The sequence below is a fragment of the Stenella coeruleoalba genome (genome assembly GCF_951394435.1).
Source record: "Stenella coeruleoalba genome assembly, chromosome: 4".
NCBI classification, from domain to species: Eukaryota; Metazoa; Chordata; class Mammalia; order Artiodactyla; family Delphinidae; genus Stenella; species Stenella coeruleoalba.
The window spans coordinates 32,245,645-32,271,736 of NC_137149.1; the positions used below are offsets into that span (position 1 = coordinate 32,245,645).

Genomic DNA, 26,092 nt, shown 5'->3' on the forward strand with positions numbered 1-26,092 from the left:
TAAATTATATCTCAATTAAAAAAAGATTCCACATGTAGAGAGATCTCACACACACACACACACACACACACACACACACAGAAAAACTTTTCCCATCTTTTGCCATTTTTTTTAAGCTTTTAATATCTAATGGTCAGGAAGATGTGTAATAATTTAAAAGTGACTCTATATACAGTAACACTTAAAACTGAATTTGTATCATATTAAACACAACTGTACCTACATACATTTGAAAGGTGATGTTGTAAGTCCTTCTCTATAATATATATGTCATATGTGTAATGTGTAACATGTAATGTATGTTTAACATATACTAAAATACATTTTATTTGTCAATCAATGGCCAGAGCTTAGTGCTTGAACATAATCATGGACCATTTGCCACAGTTACTCACCCACAATATTTTTTTAAAACTGTAACTTGATAGCCTCTCATGGCTCTGTTTTGAAGCTTGTTTCTTACAGTCCTGGTAGTATATTATTTTATGCTGAGTTTCAGCCATATTGGTCAACATACCTTCAAATTATAGTATTTTCCAGCCTTTGCACATTCTCACCGATATCCCTGGTCCCCCAGCTGCTGTGATTTACTCTGGTGGAGATGCAGGCTGTTTTAAGAGACAGTGTAGTTCTGGAATGTAGGACTGACTTCGGATCTCAGTGCAGCATCCATGCAATTGGCTAAGGATCAGAGTTTTGGCTGCATGGATAGATCTGGGTCCTCTGAGAGCAATTCTAATTTCAGGTATCTTAGATGTTGGAGGATATTGCCAAAATATTTTTTATTCCTTAAAAACACTCAGATTCCCCCTCCCCTGCCACTTTTTCAGTCTAATAAATCCCAAAGGAGCCTTAAAAATAAAATATATTTTCAAAGCAAAATGTGTTCTCTCAATCATAGGAGAAACAGCTGTTTATCACTGGGTCAGTCAGTCAGAATATATCCATGAAATATATATATATATATATATATATATATATCCATGTATATATATATATATTTCACTTTTTGAGAGGGTACGAGTAATATATGTGTTAGACTTCTAACCACACCTTTGTTTGCTCTGAGATTAAAGAATATATGTGATTTCCTTAGAAATATACAAGCTCAGGAAAAACCCTCATGATTACAAATCCTTGCCCAACCATCAGCTTCTTATATGCTGGGAATGCAGTTTCCTGAGGAACAACTTTCAGGAAAATGTGCTGTTCTTTGATGTCTTAATTTCTTATCTTTGAATCTCTGAACAGTTTTTAGAAATTCAAGGCATGTCGACTCTTTTCAGCTCATTAATTCAACAAATTTGGTTGATCTCTATACCAGGCACTGTGGTAGTTGGTGGGGATTCCCTGATGACTATGAAAGAAATAGTCCATAGCCATGCAACATTAAGTTCTCAATGCCCTTGATACCAGATTCTTGGCTTCAATGGAAAACCTTACTTCTTTTTAAAAAATATTTATTTTTTAAAAATAAATCTGGCTCTTATTTTTTGAGCCAGATTCCTCACACACAGCAGCAGTCATCTCCCCCATCATAGCTCATCCTGATCTTTCTGAAGGACTTTCTATTGCTGGACTGTATCTATATAGCTGGTGGCGGAATGGTTCTAAAACATTAATACAGGGGCGTCATTTTTCTAAACAGATAAGTCAATGATACCTCTTAGTACACACACAGCATTGTGAACAACAGAAGACCAGAAGTATCAGTTGCTCTGTTTTGGGTAAAGTGGGAGATAGGCATTTTTGCAGTACAGCTCAGTGGAAAGAACTTGGACATTAGAGTTTTTTCTAAATCTTTCATAGAACTATCTGAGCTTGGACAAGGTCTTCTTTTGTCTTTTGTTTCTCCATATGGCAAATGGGAATAATATTACCTGGTTAATATGGTTGAGTATTTATTCAGAAATGGTACAATGCAGCAATAGTGGATAGTAACTATTATATATAAATATGTACATTTTATCTTATAATATGACTTATGGAATCAATATTGATTGACTAGGGCACAGCTCTACTTGCCATGGATATGCTCTTGTTTCTCTACCAAATAGCAATTTGTCTAGCAGTCTCTCTAAACTGTGGGTGCGTGTGTGTGTGTGTGTGTGTGTGTGTGTATGTAAAATACATTTGCCTATAGTTTTCTAAACAAAGACTGGTAGGAAAAATAAAGTAATCCAGAGTGTTCAGAAGCACAACTTCAGAAGACAGCACTTCAGAGACTTGAAGGAACTTTGGAGAATATGTAACGGAAAAGGGAGATAATTTAACAAAAGAGGAGCCTTTATCATTATGTTTGACAGTCACTCAACCTTTTTTCCTTTTATATGAAGTTGGGATTATTTTATACCTTTTAGCCTCTGATCTGCTCCAGCAACAAAATATGCTGCTAGTTCCATGCTCTGTCATGCAAATAAACACAGAATGCCCACGGTATTTAGCGTAAGCTGGTCTTCTAATACTTAATATGAAAATCAGTGCACTTGTAGCTACCAAAATTTAGCTTTCCTTTTTCTTAAACATGGAGAATTTTTAAAAACCCATTTCAGACCTGAAAGACACCTCAGTTTTTGTATCTATTACTGGCTTTTGTCCAAATGTCATGTAAGGAATTTATTAATATTACTATGATACTTCAGAGGACTGTGGAATGTACATTCTAGGCGAATTTTTTAGGCTCTGTGGGGGGGGAAGGGAAAGAGCAGAGATGATGGTGGGATAGAATTCTCTTCTCTGCAGGAGGGAGAAAGAGAATTTTCTTTATGCCACTCTTTCATGCTGAGGCCTGCACTGCTGTGCCAGTAGCATCCTAACATAATATTAAATCACTGGTTCCTGCGTGGGCTAGTCATATCTTGTCACTGACTCAGAAGGAATTTAATAAGAATTTCCTAAAAATGTATTGGTGACAATAAAAAAAACAGAGACTAATATATTTTATAACTGTATTTCTTGGGCAAGCCAGTACTATTTTGGTAAAATAAAAATATTTCATACTTCATTGTTAATACTTTCATTTAAAATATGCATCATTTTTGTTTTTGTTGCAAATATTTTGGAATATTATTTATCATCTACTATTGATATAATAAAAGTTTAATTTTTAAAGTTCTTTAATGGGAAAACTGACACAGGTTAATCAAAGACATTGAGAGTAATCTCTGTTTTTTATGAGAATTTTCTCCAACACTTAGCTATTTAAGAACATTTCATTTAATTTAATCACTAAATGCAAAGGTCTTTGCCTAGTCCGTTATCTTTGACCTATTTCCAGCATTTGTTGGAGTTTTCCTCCCCTCTCTTATTGAAACCTCACTCTTCCTTAGGCTTCTGTAATATGTTGCTCTCTAGATGTGCTGACTATTTACCTATTGTCTCTCAAATTCAAGACACCCTTTTCTACTCTGCTCTATAAGGCTGGGCATGGAACTCTATAAATAACTTTTCCCAGACTGCCTTATCAGTTGGCTTCTGTTAGGCCCTGCCAGTAGAGGGCCCTAGAGAGAGGTTGGAAGGTGAAGGGAGAGAAAGAGGGTTTCCTTTCTGGTTTTCCAGTCGGTAGCAGCATTGTTCCAGTAACAGCAGACAGCTGGCTGCAGCCTCCAGCTTCTTTTGCCACTACCAGCACCTGTTGGTAACAACATGCTTCCTTTAAAGACTGGAGTATGAGATGTTCCTGTATTCCCTCACACACTGGAGCACATTCTTCTGGGCACCTGTTGAACTGTGTCCCCTCCGCAGAGTTCTTGGCACCTGCCAGACCAGAGATCTAAGAACCAGCTTCAAGGAGCTTTCGCCAAAGGACCAAACACCAGGATTACTGGGCCCCTCATCCAAATTCAAGGTTCTGACATCACCACCTCTTTTCCTTTGTTTTCCCAGCCCAAGGGACAGTAGCTGCTTCCTACAGTTATTAATCTCTGTGCAACCTCAGCAATCCCTTTTCTGTTCTTGCAACCATCTAATATCAACTGATTCTCTGTATTAAATTCCATTTTAGAAATACCTAGCGTGCTTTCTCTTTTCCTGACACTATTTGCAGTTCTCTCTTTACTCTGCTTCCTTTACTGGATCCTTTTTCCCCAGGACTATTTAGTCCTTCATATATGCTCTGTATATCAAAATCTGTATATCAGAGGTCCGATCCATTTCCTCAGCTTCAAACATCACATCTCTACCAGTTCACATCATCAACTGTTCACTCAGTATTTTTGTTGGAATTTCCTATCAACTCAATGTATTTACAATGACTCAGATCAAACTCTTCTTTCACATACCATTTCCATGTTTCACCGTGTGCTTCCTCTTCAAACTTGCTTGTTTCAATCAATGGTACCTCAATCATCTTAGGAAGACTCATACTTTAGAATTTTAAAATTCTCTCCTCTTAATTGACCCTCATATTCAGTCAGTAATAATATCACCTAGATTATTCTTTTATACTATATTTTGCATTTATCCTTTTCTTACCCACTACCATCACCAATACCCTCATTTAGATCCTCATTTACCTCACTCTCTGATGACCAGTAAAATCCATCCTGGTTTACCTGTTCCCAAAATTATTCTCTTGTGTACATTGCTACCAGTCTAATTCTCATAGACCCTGAAATTCCCTTCCACAAACCTTCAGTGCTTCCTTCAGTCCGGAAGATAAAATGCAAACCCCTCGGCTGGAAGTCTTACCTCAATAAATGTTTGGCTTTGTCTCTTACCATTACCGCCAATTAAATCTCTACTACAGGAAAATTGGTTTTCTCAATGACATCCCACTTTTCTAACCTTGTCACTCTGTAGAATGTACCCTATTCAGCAAAGCTCTTCTTCGTAATGCCTCCAAGAACATCTCAGACAGAACTGATCTCTCCCTGTGAGGAACTTTGCCTGGAAACCACTTCTCTGTATTAACTATTTGGCACTAGTCATGGGTTGCATGCAATGCTATAATGAGAAAAGAGGGAAGTGTATATTTAACAGATAACAGAGTAGTGCATGGGTGGTCATGCTGTGTGTGAGACAACTCTTAGGATGTATCTATCCAATGTTAGGTCAAATAAGAGGCAAAAAGAAAGAAAATCTGAACTAACAATTCACTTTTATTTCTTGACAATAATTAAATTTTTTTAAAATTTAGAAGTCACTAAATTAATCAGCTATATTGCCTTAATTTTTTTGTAGAGATAGAATTTATTAATAAGCCTTGATATTTCTCATTTTATGGGAGTATTGCTCCATAATTCATAGTTCTAAAATTTTTGTCTTATATCAGAGATCTGGAAGAAATAAGAAAATATAACATACATTAACATACATAAAATATAATATATTAATATATTTTAGTACTTCTTAAAGACATAAAATATTTTCGGGAAGTTTTGTTTGAGAAAAATTTCCTGCCATATTCCCTCCCTTTCCTCCTTCCTCCCTCCTCCCTTCCTTCCTTCCTCCCCCTCTCCTTCCCTCGCTCCTTCTCTCCCTTCCTTCCTTCCTTTCATCCATCCAAATGTGTTATAGTAACTCTTGCTTCTGAAAGCCAGGATTCTAATAGTGTCAGATTTCATGATTAAATCTGATAATGTCAAATCTCATTATTAAATGTGACCCATCAGATAAATACCAGGTTTTGCAGTGTGTAGAGATTTTGAGTGCTTCAAAGGAAGAATGTCTACAGAGAGCAAAATATTTATAAAAAGAATACCAACAAAACGATGTGGAACTGCTTTGTCTATACTTTCTTGAATGGCTTTCTATAATCCGACCCCTGGCAGTGTACAGACACGTTGAGAGAATTGTTATATATGGAAAACCTCCAAATAACTAAAGAGATATTTTGAACTGTATAGTATGTTAGGAAGGAATCTGGAAAGAGCATCTTAGTTTTTTGCCTTCAGAGAACTTTATAACTGCATAATTTTAGTATGATATCCCAAAACAAATTGAGCTTCTAGTGAGTTTCAGGACAGTTAGTTATGCACAGAGGCAGTGAGTCCCCATGAATGGCAACTCTACACCTCCCACAGTATCTATTTTTACTATTAACATTTTGAAAGTCAAGATGATCTAATTGTGTAACTAATAACTGGACAATGAAAGTTTAAATTTATATAATCATATGTTTAATAAGTAGATAATGAGCCCAGTGATAGCAGGGTCCTCAATAAACTTATAAATACACAAAAGAATCTGTCATGCTTTTATTCTTATTTGGTTTTCCATGGATACGGAGAGTAAATGATAAATATTTTTCTCATTAAAATCCCTCATATACTTGAAGTCAGCCAAAAAGTCTCCAACGAATAGATCGAGCATGTTCCTGGTTTGCCCAAAACGGTCCCAGCATGGGTCAGTTGTCTTGGCAAAACCTATAATAGCCACTCCCTCTCTTTGCTCTGAAAAGTTTCCCAGATTTTAAATCTGGGAATTATGTTGTCAATCCACTCATTAATCTTCGCTCATTCAGGTCAAATAATCCAATATATAATCCATTCTTTTTAGAACTATCTTCATTGTTTTTCTCTAAATCATCTCTACTGATAAGGGAGCAGGTTGCAAATTTCCTCCCCTTAGCGGTGTGGAGACATTTCAATAGTAAAGGTACCTGCTTTCAGAAAAGATAGCACCAGATCCAGTTATTGAAAGACCAAAGTTAAGGAATAATTGAGGGGGTGGAAGTATTTAAGAGTGACAGAAAGGAGGAGGGTGACAGAAAGGGTGCCACTGAAAAGTTTATGATAAGCAGATGAATTCTAGTACAAGAAATCAAACACCACGTATTTCAATTCCCACCAGAGGTTCAATTAGAAATAGGATCCTTCTTTGCTTCCTGCCCTACGCTGGCGTGTTGTTACAGGGCATGCACTGTTTTAACAGCTGCAGAGTCTTACCTCAGGAGTGACGGAATTGCACTGGTGATGTTGATCCCTGTATGGAGTTAAAGCTAAGAGGAAACTTGATCATTTGCAGTATGATTTAGGAATTGAAGGTGAGTTATGCTCTCTGTATGAGGAGAATGAGTTAAGAAAGTCTAAAGTATGTGAAGTCTTAGTACCAGTTTTGCTCAGTAAACCTAGTGCTGGACTTTCTCTTTTCAGACAAACCAAGTATGAAGAACAGCATAGACAAAAATGTACAAAAAGTAAATTTAAAAAAATTAAAATATTCATTTGAGCCTCTGGAACAAGCAAATGGCAATATGTCACTTGCTTGTTTTCTTTTTCTGTAGTTTTCTATCCTCCTTTTCTAACTCTGCCTCTATTCCTGTTATTATCACCTCACATTTAATAACTGTGAATGGGCAGACATCTCCTTATATCCATGTGTTCCTCTGGTCCACTGGTCCTGAAACTTGATCATGCATTGTGAACGCCTAGAGGGTCCATTGTAACACAGATTGCAAGAGCCCTAGTAGGTCTGGGGTAGAGCTCCAGAATTTGCCTTTGTAATGTATTCCCAGATGACACTATTGCTGCTGGTCAAGGGACCACACTTGACAAGCACTGTTCTAGTAATTCAAGGTCTTGCTGAAAGGCTTGGTGAAAGTATACTACTGAGAGGGTAAAGGGAAATGCAAATGCATTGTTTGGGAAGAGCATAGGAAAAAGAAGCACCAGCTCCCTCAATCAGACTTGTGAAGGGCTCAACACCACTCTTCCCTCTGTGGTCTCCTCCACCAACCCTGCCTCATTCTTCTGAATTTGATGCTACGGGTTACTTTGCAAAGCATTCCAAGAGGAAAACTACGTTTATTGAATTTGAATTTATTGATTAACTAAGTGAATTCATAGATTTGAGAATATTAAGTAAGAGTAACTTTGTAACAACTGGATTTTAAATGTTTGGTGATGTGTTGAAAACTGTTGTGAATACAACATTCATTAAAATATACATTATGAACCTATGTACACGATGGCATGAAAGATGGTGACCTGCTCTGGTTTTGGTTCCCAGAATATTGCACAGTTGATGCCCAGGTGCAGTGTGCGTTGTTTAGTTGGCACATTACTTGAATGGTTTTGTTGCTGCTGTGTGTGTCAGAGTATTCAATTTTTTCTTCTCCTGCCTGCAGACTTCTGCTTTTAGTTTACATTTCTTTTCATTTACTTACTACATTTAATCTGTATTTATTTTCATCTTGTTGCCAGAGTCTCCTTAGATCTCACTATGTAATATCCTCATATTCTTTACTTCTAATTTCAGTAATTACTACCTTCATTTTACTCACCTTTAGTGCTCTAGTGATTTTTCCATTACCGCTTTAACTCACCTTCCCCCCCCCACCACTTATATCTTTTTCAGTATCTTAAAATATAGTGGGATATCTGATTATTTTATTTCTCTTTAGCTAGAACCCATTTTTTTTTTTACAAAACGTTTTGGGATATCTTTCAGTGATATACACGAAACCCAAAAATATATGCATAAATTGTAAAGCCAAGGCCATGAAAAATACAGAAGACAAAAGCAAACTCATAGAAAATTTAGAATTAAGAAATGCATATAAAGACTTTAATAATAACATACTTTCATTAATAAATTTAACTCTGAGCTCCTTGGCAGTTGAAGCAAAAGGAGCTGTGATTAGTTTGCAGGAATCATATGATCACTTAAGGAGAAAACATACTAGTTGTTTGCAAGGTCAAGCACAAAGGCCCATGCCTTGAGTAGGTCTTTATATAGGGGATTCTGGTTTATGTAGTGGATGACATTTTAATAGCATTATTGAGTAACTGTAGTAGTCCATTTCATAAAGCATTTTTAGGGCATCTATTAATGTAAGCCAAGGGATAATGTCAAAATACAAGATAGGAAATATCTTGTCAGAGGCTAAGTAAATAGCACAGCATGATTCAGGGGTTAAAAATTAGGATGTCTAGAGAGAGACATACGCTTCATTTTTTTCAAAACAATCTCCAGAAATGAAATTCCTTTCAAATGGCTTCTGAGAGAAGTTAGCTAGCAAACAGTTTGAAAGTAAGTTCTCTGGCAATAAATAATTCTTTGTTACTGATTAAGGACAGACTCTGTATTTTAAAAATTAACTAACTGAGCAGGAGGGTTGACAACCTTTTATGAAAACCAGATCAAAACCCAACACTACTTCTTGAATAGATGACCACCCAATTTCCACATTGAGGTGGGCCAATAGAATAGGTGGGTCCAAGAGTTTACTTGAGAAACAGTTTCTGAGTCTTTTTCAGCATGTGAAAAAATGAATTATTAAGTCTCTAAAGTTCTTCACCATGCAGTGTGACCTAGATGATTTAGATTGGAACAGTTTCAAAACATAAGTTACCAGCCACCCACTATGGCTATGGAAAAAGAAAATATCTCAGCAAATGCACTGATGGAACCTCTGGTTTTAAGAAACTAACTTCCTTGGTGAATCTGCCAGGATGAATTAGTTACGAATGAATGTGTAGCTAACTAAATTATCTTGTTATATGGTGTTGATAGGATCAGTTACATTTTGAAAGATAACTGACCCAAATAATTTTGGTTTTAAAGTAAATGATTTTAAGCAATCTTTGATAATAATAGTTCATAAGCAGAACCAGTTTCCCCTTAAGAGTCCTGATAGTCATAATCATGTTGTAAGCATATAGAAGGAACATTCTATTCTCAATATCAGACATATTTGTAGTGATCAAACAAACCAATGAAATGTGTAAAAAGAAAATGGGTGGAATTAAAACACAGAAAGATTTTCTGTTCTTTAAAATTATTTGATTAGCTAGTAGGCCATTTCTCCCAATCTTTACTCTCCCAAAAGAGCTGTGGCTTTGCCAGCAGATCTGTATAGAGCACCAGGACCAGTACCAGGAAATCACTTAGCAGATATTGACCATTAGTTTTTGCCCAAAGTAAAAGGCTGAGTAAAACTCAACCAAAGTTTGTTATTCTGGATAGACTTGGTCACAAGGACAAGATTCAACCAAGTTTGTAACATTGGTCCTTTATAGGATAATCTTGCCCCAAATCTATTATTTCTTATATAAAATATTGAGCCAAGAAATATCTATCTGTAGTTTGTCAAGGAGAAAATTGGCATGGAGTTTGAGATGGAATGTATAATTAATGGTACCTTGTTTCAGAAATACTGTAGCTTTCCAACTCTTTTGCTAAAGATCTATATACTTTTTATTTTTCAAGCCTAAGAATGCTATTGTTCTGTTAATGGAGAAAATGGGTCCTGGTTCTAAAGGAGTTGAAGACTTCTGAGTGAATGCATAAGAACTGGAATGTTTCCCCTTTCTCATTTTCGATCCACTGTAGTCATTTAATGATAACTAAATGTCACTGGAGGTTGGGATACATGTGAAATGTACCAAAATAATCTTTGCATAGAATGAAATCAATTTTAGCACGTTTTAAGGATATGACATAAGAAAAACCCTGCAAATAACTGTGACCAGCACTGAGGCAAGCTAAACTTATTTTAAAATCAATCACTGAGAGGGAAGAGCTGAAAAATAATTTCTTGCTTGTACTGCTCTATAGAAAAATTATGAAAGATACAAAATGTATTATGTTCTTTGACTCCAAATGCATCCTCTTGTGTTCCTTATATGCTATAATATATATATATATAGTGTATATATATATGTCTTCTTTAGTGTAATAATTTATGTAAAACATGCTTTTTCTTATGAGCAGTTATAAGTATCCATGTTTCCCCATGAGACTGTTTGAGTAGTTAATGTATATGAAGAACAAGTGATACGTACTTAGTAAAAATGAACTGTTGTTTGCTATTACAAATCTGTCTCATTTGAGCCGAAAGACAATATTAAAGGTATGTACGTAAGTGGGACTCTTATTGCATCTGTGTTTTCTTCTAAATTAATGCAAAAATAAATATATAAAAGACATTCTATCATTCTGTTTACTAGATCTAGAATGGGCTACACATGTTCTGGAGACCTCAGTAGATTTACAAACTTAGCAGATTTACTGAGCAGACTGAGAATTCCTCCTCCAAGCTGCTTCATTGCCTCTTCCTGAGATCCTCAGTGAATTTTGTATTTGTAGAAAAAATTTGTCTCACAGTCTTCTGGAAATTTGGAAAGACTCAGAAATCACCCCTTTTTCTGAAGTTGTCTCTTGAGATGTATTTCTTTTCCTATCGTGTCTCTGAAATGTAAAGTTCCTGCACAATCGTACACACCATTTTATTTTTCCTTCCTTATGTTGACACCTAAGCATGTTCTAGCAGAGTAAAAATATCATTTGGCATGTGGCCCATATATTGATGTTCCAAATGATATTTCTCCTAGAACTTGTTGGCTTCTATAATTAACCATTCTTTACATATCAGAGCATAGAACTCACATTGCATCCCATTTATCTAAGGAAATTCTATTGTTTATATCTAAAGGTAAATGGGCCAAACTTCCTTATATACCACAGCAGCAGGTTGTGTGCTTTCTTACAGAAATGACCTGGAATGCTTTGGATTCAATATGGTTATTTCATTGGCCTTTTGACAAATAAAGCTCAGCATTAAAGCCAGAGATCCTTAGTAACATAAACCACTCTATAGAGTTTAGAAAGCTCAATTAGTTCTATCAGTTGTCCCAGATGCATCTCAAAGAAAGGTCACATTAGCCCATTTACTCTACTTTCGACTGTATACCACATACAGTATTTGCATGCAGATCAGAATTACTTTAGAACAGATTTTCCACAGGATAGTCATTGAGGAATCAACGAGTTTTACAAAAGTATTCACTTGTCCTATTCATCCTGGAAAACTTGTTTTAAAGAGTGACTCAGGTATAAAGTCACAACCACTCTCAAGGCGTGAAATCATCCATCCCTCTTTGATGGAATGAGTAAAATTTAGTAGTCTGGCTATGAAGATTCATTTAGAGATTCAAAATTGTTTGATTTGTAGCTTCGTGCTCTTAGAAACATCTCAGTGCCTCAGAGCAGTTATAGTAAAATAGGTTAATCCTGCCTCACTCTCTGAATTTGTCAGTAAGAGACACATATATAAGTCACAGAATCCATATTGATAACCAACATTATTTGAAACAGAGAACCTCAGTATAGGTGCTAAAACTGGGGAAATATTTCATTTTCTACAAATGGAGAATTAATTTAGAAAGAATGATGTTAGCCTCAGAAGAATATAAAAATTTCTTAATTGGTAATGTGGAATAATAGTAAGAACAAGATCTCTATTTGAATCAGGTTTCAACATAACTACTACACTGGATGTAGAATTGCATTATTGATATCTACTTGTCTTCCCTTCTAATTATAAGCAATTCCAAGTTAAGACCTCTCTCCTTTATATGCCATGAATGCTCACACCTCCTAGTATAGAGATGTAGACACACTACTGATGTCAAAAATCTCAATGTTGAAGAAATAGTGGATTCTATAAGTATCTATATCTAATTTATTTCAATTTAACAAATGCCCATTGAGTTTCCAGGCAACATTTGGGTGCAGTAAGTTGCAGATATGAATAAGCCATGGTCCCTGATATCCAGTCAAAGAAACAAACACATTCAACTAATTATAATGGAATATGTATTTTAATGATGGTCTGAATAAATTGTTACGGAAGCACAGAGGAAGAAATGATTTGTTTTCTCAGATAAAATATTCAAGAATTGATTCTCAAGGTGCAAAATGTGTGAATTTCATCTTGGTATGAATTAGAATTTTCTTTTGTCAGATGAACAGAGTAAAAACATTTCCAGTAGGAGAAATGGGATAAGGAACGAAAGAAGTGTATCACATTGTGCAAGTAATATTGAGCATCTTAGTATGATTAGAGTGTAGGGAGAGATATTGATTGAATAAATGAATGAATGAAGAGCAGCATAAATTGAAGAATGCTACGCAGTGGATCCTGTAGTTAATTCAGTGCAGACCATGTGGATCCATTTTAATTAAGATAATGAGAGAACCAGATTGTGTTTTAGAAACCGTGGTAGGCAGTCTGGAGGCTGGATTGGAGAACATAGCTACAGGGGAAATGGAAATTCAAGGAAACAATTTGTTTTTGCCAAAATTATCAAAGTAAATAAGTAGTTTTACACAAATTAGGCACATGGTGGTTGATTCATTCTGTTAGATTTATATGGTGCTTTTTTTTTTTAAACTGAAGAGAAGCCTGGTTTGGAGTCGCTTCTCTTTTCATCTTTTCAGATTTTATGCCCATGAAGTAAGGAGAATGGTATTTTTTCCCTTATCTGTCTCCTGTCTATGGAATGGCTTATGCCATGTTATTTATCAGAGGCTTTGAAGTCTTTGAAAGAGAACGCCATAAAAATCATAGAGTGTTATTGTCCCTTTTGAACAGAGACCATATTCGCCTTATTTATGCTATCTTTGAAAGAGGACCAATAAGATACCGGCTTTTGGCCGATATTTTATACGTAAGTTTTTCTTCCTGAATAAATTAGAGGACCATCTCCTGGGACGCAGTCCAGCAGAAAATATTGCCCATCAGCAAAATTTCTTGGATGGCAATAAGAACCCCATTTCCTATAATGACAAATGAATTGGAAAATTCCTGGCTCTTGGTGGTTTTACTATGAACATACAAGTTATTCTCTTAAAGTGGAAAATATCTTTCTGGAAAAAGTGTTTTGGCTTTAACAAATACGTATATCCCCTTCTACAATGCTTGTTAACCAGACTTTCTTGAATATCTCTAGTATTCATAGCTTTCAAATAATATATTATCATAGGCATCTCCTTATTTCCTGAAGTGGCTGCTAATGAAGATGTATTTCTGGTACCTCCTAAATGGTCTGGTTCTTAAATGAAACAGATCTCAGGCAGTCTGATCTCTTAAAGTAGGTAAGGCATCTTTGATTTGCTTGAAGGAAAAAATAGAGAAAAATCAAAAGGACTGGGTCTGTTTTTAATGTGATAACACTTCGGCTAGAGTTTCCTCCTTTCTATTTTCTGACTCTAATAAAAAATATCTTACCCTTCAATACCCCAAATTTGAAGAAATCTTACTAGTCAAGTAGTAGAAATGAAGATATAAAATTTTAGTTTATTGTTTAGGTATGTGTCATTCAAATGTGCAATGTTTCCTCAAACATTACAAATTCAGTGCTATAAATTAGCACACAGTGGTAAAGATTAGGAATTTGGACTTCATACAGTTTGATTTTACATTGTAAATACATCTAAACAAAATTTAACTCTTTAGAACTAAGTTGGCAAAGAAGTCTTTTTACATATATTCAATGTCTGTATTATATATGTGTGTATATGTATGTGGTATTTATGGTAACTTTCAAAGCATGTAATCAATAACCACGAGATGCACTTTCCTACACTCTAAGCTCAGACTAACCTAAGGTAAGGAGTCAATGTATAGTATTAGTACTCCATTTTAGCTACTTTTTATTCACTTTTTATTTAATAAACATTTTTCAGTCCCTACTTCCTCCCAGGCACTACACTGCATTTTAAAATAATGAAATATTAGGTGGACAGTAGGACATACCCTTGAAAAAATTCATTAAACCATTCTTCTTATCAATAGTAATAGTAAACCAAAACACATAAAATTAAAGTTACTTTGTGTCTGTGTCTATTGAATTGTAAACCAGTAGAAAGTGGGTAGTTATGTAAGCATTTGTTTTGGGGTAATAATTCAACACTAGATATTCAATGCAATTTTCATGGCAAGGTGATTATACTATCATGAGTTTAACTATAAATAAAAAATTATTTATGCCCAATAATCTAATATTCTGATTACATTGGAAGTTATTTGTTATAACCAAGTTTCTACTGCATTTTCAATATTTTTTTATAAAAATGTCAACATAGACAAAAGGAGACAATAGTAAAATGAACCCATTGTACCCACAGCTGCTGCAGCGTTGCTTTAATATCACTTTTTCTCCAAGCGCACACGTGTGCGTATGTATGTTGAGGGGGTGGTAGTGGTAATAGGGAAGTCTGTTTCTGTACATAATATAATATTCCATTTGAGGTTCTTAGGAGGGCACCTAAGATTCAGCAGCATGAGATCGTTGGTTCAAAGCATCGGAAAAAAATGTTTTAAATTTAGGTTGCAAATGCAACTGTCCAGTGGGGATTAATCCCCCTGGTAGATAATGACCATCAACACATATCACCACCAACATTTGAAAAGTCAAAGCAAAGCAGGAAGAGGAGTATGCTTAGTCCAGGTTTAGTGTGATTAAAGGAAACCTGTTCTGCTTGTTTGATTCCTCTGGCTGTTTGTAAATGCCCAAGGAAGGTGTAAAATAGCTCCCACCATGAACAGCAAAAGTACGTTTATCCACCATCCCACCCTCTTCCAGCTTGGCACTGAGAGTGTCTTAACTGTTTGTATTATTTGTATATGAAGAGAACACCCCATTTCTACCTTGAGCTTTATTGTCAGGACAGAGTGGGAGTTGGAGTTGCTCAGCTGCCCTACTCTCACCTGAGCATCTGGTCACCAAGAACATGAACAGCTGGGTATAGTTGAGGGTACAGCCCATTGTAAAAGTCACAAACTGCTGGTCTTCTATCAGAACCCAGCCCATTAATCTTTTAGTGTGAGGCCTGAACAAAGTTCTTAGAACATTTTAAGCCTACATTTATACAATGGAGATGGCATATAAAAATTTGCATTTTCCACTTTTCTTGAAAAATTAGAATGTCTGGTATCATTGCACTAACAGTGGCCAAGAGGCATCTATGTCTTTGGACAGGTAACTTCTCCTAATATACTGCAGTTCCCACCCAGCCAGGGTCATTCACCCATGCTCCCAGCTCTGGGAGAAGAACTTGAGCTTGCTAACCCTGGTGTAAAGCCACTAACAAGTGCTGCTCCCTCCATGTAAACTGATGGAACCAAACAAGCTGACTTCCAAGGACGGAAGCCCTGTTCGTGACTTTGAAATTGGACGTAAGAATGTATATTTTGACCAAGGTATCACAGTAGCTTATGTTAGCTTATGAGGAGGAAATTTCCCAATAGATGACCTAGAACCAGTTTAGATAACGTTAAAACCCTTGAGGAATGTAAAAAAAGTGATGAGAGGGGAAGATCAGTCTTTACACAGTGCTGTTGCTGCTTGTCAGTCCCTATTTACCCCAAAGAGGGGAGCAGTCAGGGTACTACCTCCTTCATCTCAAGCCTAGTGAGATGTGGCTTCCATAGGATCATTCAGAAGCCTGAAATATGTTCCCTATGGTTAAGAGGCATCATTAGAAGATGCCTAATTCATCCAGAGAAAGGGAAACATATTCTGTTTGGATTGCAGCCCACTTCTATTGAGTGTGGGGCAAACGAAGTGTTTTCAGTGAACCAGATGTGTGCTACCCATGCAAGAGAGGAGCTGTTTTGAATCTTCTTGCAAAGGGAGGATGAGAGACTCTAACAGCAAGAGTCTGTGAGGAGTGGACAGTCTGAGGAGACCTGGAAGAGGGTGCAAATGGGTGAGAACGAAGAGGGAAGCAAATAAAAAACTGACCACCCATCCTTGGTTGATGCCACAGTTTCCAGCCAGCTGGAAAGCAGAGAATATTTAATACTACTTGAAGTTTAGAATTATATTATATAGGATATGGCATTTTACTTACCAAACTGAACCCGTGTTTGCAACTTAGAGTGATCTTAACACTGTTGACACCTGAACGTGAACATGATTGTTAAAGGCATGTGATTTCTCAAGGTTTCCTCAGGTCAGGAGATTGCCACCACTGAATACATTTTAAAGGGACAGTGGGACACAAAAACAAGGTTGTGTTTTGATTATGTCAGGAATTGTGCTTGTTTACTGAGTTGGATACAAAACATCAGCACAGCATTGTAAGCAGTCAGGCTCTGTGGGGAGGTTGGTGTACTGTCTTCAGGCTCTTAGACCTTCTGGGTTCCACATACAGCTCTAGAATGTGCTGATAATCAGGTCACTAGTATATTACTTAGTGCATCTTTTGTGTTATTTTCCAAGGCTGTTCAAACCATGTTAACATTAATTTTCTTTAGCTATTTTCTGCTTCCCTCTAATCTTCCTTAAAATCTTAAATTCTATCAACTTGTGGTTATTTTAATCAAAATTAACTTTTGTTTCTGCATTCTCAGCAGTGTTGCCCTGTCAGACCGAGGCACCTCCCAACTAGGTGTAACATAGAACATCTTTACTTAGTCGCTTACAGACTATGGAAAACATGCAGTGCCTTCTTCCTGTTGTCAGTGAGTTCCTGTCTGGGGATTTTATGACATGCCTACTGTCTCATTTTTTAAAATTGGAAAATGAAAGGGAAACAAATGTTTTGATTGTTTTCTAGAAGTTTATCTAGAGTTCAAGAAAGAGAAGTAAGTGAAAACGGAAGGTGTTCAAATTAATAAGGTTACAGTTGAGGCACAATAATTATGAAGGAGCAAGAGAGAACCAAATTTATTAGTATGTTATGGATATACAACATGTGAAGTACACCCTGAGCAATTTCCTGTGGGGGAAAAATCTCCAACAGAAAAATGTAAGAATAATGTAGGTTAAGTCACCTATGTCAGAAGCAATTGATACTTAATAATCATAAAATTAACTAATTGGACATATTTATAGGAAAGAGCAAAAATAAATCAATTTATAATTCCCTGGGTACATTTATATAGATTTAAAAATATAAAGATGGACATTAAAAAGAGGATGAGAGGAAAGGGACTCTGGAAGAAAGGACCTTTGGGAATCCATGAAACATTCTCTGTGCACGTGTGGTTGAATATTTGTACGTTTGAGAGATAAAGAACAAAAAATTAAAAATTTAACTGATATTCTAAAAATCACTAATATATCCACTCCTCTTCAATCCACAATTAAATTTTTCAGGGATATAATTAGTTTATCAAATAGTTAGAAATTCATATGTTATTTAAGCAGTCAGGTTTTATTTATCTAAACCTCCATTAGGGCTTCCCTGGTGGTGCAGTGGTTGGGAGTCCGCCTGCCGATGCAGGGCACATGGGTTCGTGCCCCGGTCTGGGAAGATCCCACATGCCGCGGAGCGGCTGGGCCCGTGAGCCATGGCCGCTGAGCCTGCGCGTCCGGAGCCTGTGCTCCGCAATGGAGAGGCCACAACAGTGACAGGCCCGCGTACCGCAAAAAAAAAAAAAAAAAAAAAAAACCCTCCATTAGCAGGTACGAAGTAAAAAAGCATTGATTTAAAAATATATTCTTATTACCTAAGGAAAAGGGAGAGACTATAAAAAGAAAAATATGCAAATGTTAATTCATTAGATTGTGAGTTCTTTGGGAATGTTATAATATTTATAACTCAGAGCATAAAGATACTAGCACTCAAAAAAAAAAAAAAAAGACTGAAGAATGAATGAATGGGAAACTAAATGCCTGACCTTAGAACTTTTCAAAAACATGCATATAAATATGATTTTACTCTTTTCTCCAAGGTTGTTTCTTTATGGAATGATTGATTAATTGATTGATGGAATGTCTAATGTAGATTAGAAAGAGCTCAGAAATTTAGTCTAACACTCTCATTTCACATAGGAGAGTCCTGGGGTTAAGAGAGGTTAAGGTAACACAACAGAATCAGGCCTAGAAAACAGGTTTTCTAACTTTTTGACCTGTGTTCTCAGTACAGCATTCATCTGACAAATTCTTTAATGTTAAAGTTGTAGATTCAAAATGAAATGTTCAAATTTAAATGGTAAGCAATACTGAGAAATGGTTTAGAAACTTCTTCCATGATGTCGAGAGTTAAAGAAAATGTATTCAGATCTGATTCAAGCATAGGCAGTGACCCTGATCTCAAAGCTTATCTTTTTGGAGTATGTTGTCAAAGTTAGAAAGGTCGAGGATATTATCCTGAGGTCTGAAGAATTCTTGCCATTAGGAATGGGGGAAATTAAGCCACTGAGTTTTAAAGAAAATTACTCAAATACAGGCACCGTTATTAAAAATTATCTTTTTGAATCATCTATTCAGAATCCTAATAAGGGGAGTTTTAAGTGGAAATGGATTAAGCCATAGTTTCTAATAAGAATCAATGTACTTTTATTCAAAGTATATGCCTTATTCAGACTTGTTTAAAAAGTACCCTCTTTTATCATCTCAGTGAATGTTATCTGGTATCTCTAGGGAATCACACAAGACTGATTCTGAAAATTGTGGCTCCAGCTTGTTCAATTAAATAATTTTCCTAATGACAAAAAAAAAAAACACAAGACAAATACTATAGTATTTTCATAAACAATGAGTAACAATTGCAGGATATAAATGGAAAAAGTGCCATTGATGATAATGCAGTGGCTTTTAAGCACTTGTGAGAGAGTCCAATTATAGTATCTCCTGCTACCTTCTGCCTTTCAGTATAAGCCTACCACCCATGAATGGGAACATGTATCACTTCCTCCCAAACAGTTCCATTCAGTTCAGTCATGAAGAAAACCTCTTTTATGCAGACCCCCACTTCCTTCCCTCTGATGTCCAGATCTTTCAAGCTCCTAAGTCACACCGCATTTCTGTGCATCCTTACGTCCTCCTCAGCAAGGCTGTTGGGAAACACTTCAAACAGTCTGTCCCTGAGGGGGACAAAAACTGGCAAGGGGGGAGGGGAAGGAAGGGCACTCAAGTCAGCGCTTGCCAGAACAATGAAAAAAACAATGTGGAAGCTTGTGGTTATGGTGGTGGAGGGGGAGTGATCTTTACTGAGCCAAATGAAATGACACCTGAGTGAGATGTTTCATTCATTCTAAAGAGAAAAATTAGGAGTTAGGTAATCACTTCACATCTGTGAAAATGAATAATAGGAAAGTGGTGTTAAGAGAATAATTTGGGGTGTGAAAAAGAGGCCTGAAAGGATGTGGCGATGCTTTGACTTCCCCAAGCTTTTCAGAGCCTCTGAATTTCCATTTTAACCCACTGAGACACCAGGCACTTAGCGTCAGTGCAAGACACTGAGTCTGGACTCTTAATGTGGTTACATTCGTTCTGACCTAAAAACCTGTGGATAAGGTTTCTCTCAGTGACGTGTTCCTTGTAATAAAAACATAACCATACTAGATATGTATAGCATAAAGGCAGATTGTTTTTAAACGGGGGGCTTTTCAAGGTTTACTGCAAGGCGTCAGCTACTCTTTAAGTTAAAATAATGTTTGACAGGTCAGTAATGAGACATAAAAGATTTAAAAAAAAAGAAACAGACAATTTTGTACAACTAAAGGGGCAGAAACAGAAACATCAAAGCTCAGGAACTGTATACATTGCACAAAGCATTAGGAGTTTCTGTTCTCTTTAACATTTTGACATATGTTGTGTAGTGTGGTTAGAGCTATTAAGGGAATGCAAAGTTCCTTCCAAGCAGTTCTTTTACCACTTACATCGTTCCATGGTCACTTGAAGGGCACTTTGAAGTTTCCCAGGAAGAAAAGCAAGGTACTGCTGTGCTTTGCTGGGTAGGATAAGTATGCACAGAGAATGCTATGGAATGTAATGCAGCAATCTGTCAATTAAGTAGTATTTGTTTTTGATTTAAAGGCATTTTGATTTTTAATACAGGGATTCCAAGAGAAATCTTCTGTCTTTTGCAATTACCCCAGCTCTGTTAGAACTGAGACCTCTCTTAGGGTTGAGGAAACTTGGAAGTTAGCCTTGGCAGGTTGACTGTCCAATTAAAGGAGTATGGGTGGAATACCTCCCAACTGGTAGATGTGAAACTCCACATAGATTTGGAAGGAAGTTTTCATAACTATTACATTCTTCTGCTTGATCATTTATTATTTGATTGGATAGTTTTTCATTTAGCTTCAGCAAATTATCAAAAGCATTTCTTGGATGGAATAAGACAGGTGTGATCATTTCTAAAATTGAGTTTGAAATGCTTTCGTTCAGGAATGCTTTTTAGAGCGTGTTATAGCTTAAGGGACAGAGAGACTCTTCAGTTTTCTCATAATTAACTGTTTTCCTGAACCTGATTTCTGGAGCCAAGATTTTCCTTGAAGAGTCAACATCATGTAATGAAAGCAGCATGGACTTTAGAACCAGACAGTTGTAGATTTATATGCAGCTTCTACCACTTACCGGCTGGGGAACCTTGAGAAAGTCTATGAATTTCTCTGAGCTTTGGGTTTCTCATCTGTGAAGCTGGGATAATCATACCAATTTATGCAGGGTTACTGTAGGAATTAAAATATAGTTTTACATAAAGTTTTAACATCTAACAAGTACCAGTTCTCCCATTCTTCCTTCAACAGAAGGAGGACTGATTGGAAAGACTTACATTTGGGAGCCAGAAACAAGTATATTGAAGATTATGAGAAGGAAAACTATTCTTTCTCTTTATATTAATGTTTATTTTTGTAGCTTCAAAACCTATCATCTCAAAAGCTTGGATGTTGGAATCAGAACAAATGAATGAGGGAATTATGTGGACTCATGTCTCCCTACTCCTTATTTTTTCTAACCCCCCATTGCCACCATGGCTTTAAAAGTAAGCCATTTGGGGGATCAGCAAGAGCACATCAAAGGTAAACACAGATTCCTCAAACTCAGCTTGTCCAGTGCTGAACTTAGGATCTTTTTCTGCCACCATCGGCCACCCAATCTAAGAAGCCAGGCTTTCTCTTAGCTATCCTTTCTGATACTCCCTACATGCAACCCACCTCCAAGACCTTCTGTTGCTACTTTTTTTTTTTGTTTGCGGTACGCGGGCCTCTCACTGTTGTGGCCTCTCCCGTTGCGGAGCACAGGCTCCGGACGCGCAGGCTCAGCGGCCATGGCTCACGGGCCCAGCCGCTCCGCGGCATGTGGGATCTTCCCAGACCGGGGCACGAACCCGTGTCCCCTGCATCGGCAGGCGGACTCTCAACCACTGCGCCACCAGGGAAGCCCTGTTGCTACTTTTAATATGCCCCAGTTCAGTTCCTTTCTCTCCTTCTTCTTTGACTCCATCTAAATTTTGGTACTCTTCAGCTTTCTTAGGTTACCTGCCAGGAAATTTTAATTGGTGTCTTTTCCTCTGGTCTCAATCTTTTCCAAATACAAAGCTAATTTTGTAACTCCTCTGCTTAGATCCATTAAATGTTTATTATAACCATTAAGTGTTTATTGTTTAATTTAAAAATTCAAGTCTGAATTCCTCGGCGTAGTTACAGGCCCTTTATGATGTGGTTCCAGCCTGTGTATTTGGCCCTATATCCTGCCATGCGTCTCCTTGCTTCCCAAACGCCATCCACTCAGAATCACTTGAGGTTCCCATGCTGCCACTACACTCTGTACCTTGGTACATGATATTCCCTCTACCTGGATCTCCTTTTATCCTAAGGGAAATTTCCCAGTTCAGACATTCCCTTCTCTGAAACATTCCCTGACTCTCACGGTTTACCACTACCTGACCTTCAAAACCTGGGAGAACGAATCCTCCCCTTCTTTATACTCCCTGAATCTGTATAGACTCTAGGATTCTACTCACCACGTTGGATTAGATGCAGTGTTTCCAGCCCTTGGATAATGAACACTGTGAACAGTGAACATACCTTTTCATCTTTATGGTCTCAAAGGCTTCTCGAAACAACAGAATTTAGGAGACAGTATCAGGTTACATGGATGTGGTGGCACAGGAGAGAGAGAGCTGTGATGAGACCAGGCCACATTTGCAACCTAGGAAGCAAAATAAAAGGACCAGCTTGACGTTATTTATGATAATGTTGGCACAGTAATATTATATGATGAAAATACATCAGTAGTATAGAAAGAATAGTGAAAGAAAGTTTAGTGGCAAGTGATATATTTGTTTCAAAATGCCAGTGACTTGACCCTTAAACTTTTAGAGCCATTGTGTCCGTTAGGGTATGGCCCACCCTGTTGTAAGAAATAGATTCTAAACTGCAGCGGATTAAATAAAATAGTAGCGTATTTCTGGTGATTTCATGATAAAAGTGTTTGTGAAATATCAAGAGATAGAGAAGGAGTGATCACTTTGACAGTGGGATTGAGGGAAGTGATAATTGGGTTGAAACTTGAAGGACGCTTACGACTTTAACAGGTAAAAAAATAGGAAAAAGACATTCCTGTAGAGAGAATAGCATAAAAAACACATGCACTGTCCAGGGAAGTGCAAAACGTCTGGTATGATGAAGTGAGAAACTAGTGAGAGTTGAGGATGATCAGGTGTGTGGGAACCACACTGTGAAAGCCTTAAATGGTAAGCCGGGTAGCTGGGTTTATGCAAAGTCTACATGTAATGTCCCAAGCGGAAAGCCACATAAGGCTTTTGATCCAAGTGGTGATATGACCCTAACTATAACGTAAGAGGAGCCTACAGAGGGCAGTGGGTGGGAAGGAATGGTTTATTACTATATGGTTGTAAGGCACCCTGGTCATTCCTGTGGTGCGTAATCTGGGAAAGGAGTTTACCACAGGTACAGTTAGATCTTTCTAAATCCTGATAGAGAGGAGTTACTTCATTTGCTATAGGATTAAAATTTGGGATGACGGCCTTAGCATTCTCATCCCTACTCAAACATCAGAATACCTGGGGGAGGAAAAGGTCAGAAGGTAAAATATCTCCTTCTAGGCCTGGTGGGAAGAGCAGGATATAATTACCTTTATAAAATGAGACATACCAGGAGTTGAATGGCTCACTTCAAATCCAAGCAAACTTAAAATGTATGACCCTAAACTACATGCCCCCCAGGCTATCTGCAAAAAAAGATTTGGCTGTGTACTATTTCTTTGGGGGTGGGGAAAAGAATAGAGTATACATTTCATCACACATCTAAAGATTCCTTTGAACTCATTCTTCTTATATCCCTGCACACTTTTATTTGAAGGCTGCAGTGCCCACAAATCCAGCAGATAATTTACATTTTGATATAAGCAATTTCAAACAATTTTTCCTCTCTGTATTTTTGGCCAAAAGTTTTGGTCAGAGAGAAGTGAGTCATAGACTCAAAAAAAAGAAGCATTTGGGTCATCAGTGATATTACTACAATGCTTATCCTATAACAGTGTTCGTATTTTAGCTGGTCATTTTTTAATACCCAAGCCCATATTGTATTATTCCAGGCTAAAGAAATTTAGTGAAGATCACTCCTAGCTTTTACCTTTTATCTATTAGAACCTTATTTCCCAAAGTAGGGGTGAAGCCCGTTAGTTCATAGGAAAGTGACATCACGGTAGAGACATCACTGTGAGTTTTCTAAAAACCAGGCCTAAAAGAAGTTTAGGATTTAGACACATGGAAGAAATGTAAAGACACTGCTGGTAGGATAAACAGAGTATGTAAGAAAAATCACACATTCATTCTTTTATTCATTTACAAACATTTATTAAGTGGTCACAAGGTGTTAAACAGAGCTGGATAATTAGTAGATCTTGAAGAACCGTGAAAGATAAACCGGGAAGGATAAGTGAGAAGTAGAATGTGAAGGGTCTCACATAGCTAGCTAAGGCATTTGTATTGATAGTTTCTCTTGGAGGCAATAATGAATCCCTGAGAAAAGCATCACGTTTGAAAGATTAATCCAGGAGCATGGTGAGTTGATGGGGAAAGGGAAGAGAAAGGAGGCAGGAGAGCAGTTCAGAGAGGCTCTTGTAGTAGTCTAAGCATGAGGGAACAAGGGCCCCAGTAGGTTGATGACTGAGGGATGGAAAGGAGTAGAAGATCAAGAGATAGTAGGCCAAGAAAGAACAGAGGAAATTGGTAACTATGATGGATATAATGGAGGGAAGAAGAAAACATGTTAGAGGGGGCATTTTTGGATAAATGCTATTTGTTATAATATCTACCTTGGTACATTCAGGACATAGAATTTTCCTTTTTTTTTCCTTTCCTATGAATTCGTTAGTGTTATGTCTAATCAGGGTTAGAATATTTAGGAACATGACTGGTCATCTATAGGATCTTATATGAAAATTTAAGTGTAGAAAAAACAGTTTTGCTTTCATGTCACTCTATAAATAAAAGATATAAAAACATTTTAAAACAATTATTATAGACAATTTCCCACTGTAAGTAGGAGCCAAAGTTTTGTTCATCTATATTTAGGAATCAAATATTGGCCTAGAGATTATTTTTAAAAAGCTGCCAGAAGATACATGAACATATTCTTTGCTTGAGACTCGACTACACAAAATTTTTAGAGAAAGATTTCTGTGCCAGGTTGGTTTTATAAGGACAAAATTAATGGTAGTAGGCCACATATTAGGAAAAAGATTTTCCTGTTAGGTCGAGAGGTTCATGCCTTTCTGCTGAGCTATCATTATAAATGACTTACTTAAAATTAAGCGTTGTCGAGGATTAAAAGTGTGAACACCAAAGCTCGGCTTCTCAAGCAATATAAGAGCTGTGAGGGATGTGTTACTACGTATACTCATTTGAGAAACATGGAGTTCCTGGTCTTGGATACAGCACATGGGAAGAGAGTCAAAGAGAGAGGAAGTTGGTAGGGTCACTCAGCTATGGTCAGGAGAATAGTCGTGTTTGGATCAGGGAAGAGTAGGCAAATACACAAGCCCAGCTGTCGAGCGGCTATCCAGAAGAAAGATGACAAGTATACGTGGGGTCTTAAATAGCCGAGTGTGCCCACTGATGATGGGTCAGACTGGTTCACAAGCTTACTAACATAGCACCACTCTCACTCCCAGATGAATTAGATTATCTCATAGCTCCCTGCATTGGTTTTTCTTTTATAGCATTTATCAGAGTTAGTCATTATACATTTCTGGGATTTTGTGATAAATGTCTGTCTTGTCCATTGAGCTATAAGCTTAATAATGCAGTAATGGAAGGGACCATGGCTGTTTTGCTCGCAGTAGTTATTCCCATCAACAGTCAGTGCGGGGCACTTACTTTATTCCCAATAAATATCTATTGAGAAGACTAATGTCTAACACTCTTATTCCTCCAAGTATTATTTAAACTTCTATTTCTAATTGGCAAACTAGTTGGAAATAATCAGAAATACATAGTATATAATGATAATTTTGAAGACTCTCAGTGTTCAAATGTCAGAGAGCAGAATGAGGAAATTAAAGTGACAAATACCATGACAAATACCATAACAGAATTCGGTGAATTCTGTTTTGTAATACCATACTCCTTGGCTACACAGGAGGATTTTAAGGCTTGA

The 26,092-nt window shown here is 37.0% G+C and overlaps 1 protein-coding gene across 6 annotated transcripts in view; it reads left to right on the forward strand.

The window, feature by feature from the left end:
* The window catches only part of DKK2 (dickkopf WNT signaling pathway inhibitor 2), a 577,744-nt gene that overhangs the window by 378,533 nt on the left and 173,119 nt on the right, over nt 1–26,092 (forward strand). Inside the window, exon 1 of one of the 6 annotated variants that reach the window (XM_079919364.1) lies at nt 6,922–6,985. The exons of the other annotated variants lie outside the window; for them this stretch is intronic. The gene's annotated coding sequence lies outside the window, so the exon portion shown is untranslated. Of the gene's footprint in view, nt 1–6,921; nt 6,986–26,092 lie in introns of those variants that run through there. 6 annotated transcript variants of the gene reach the window in all.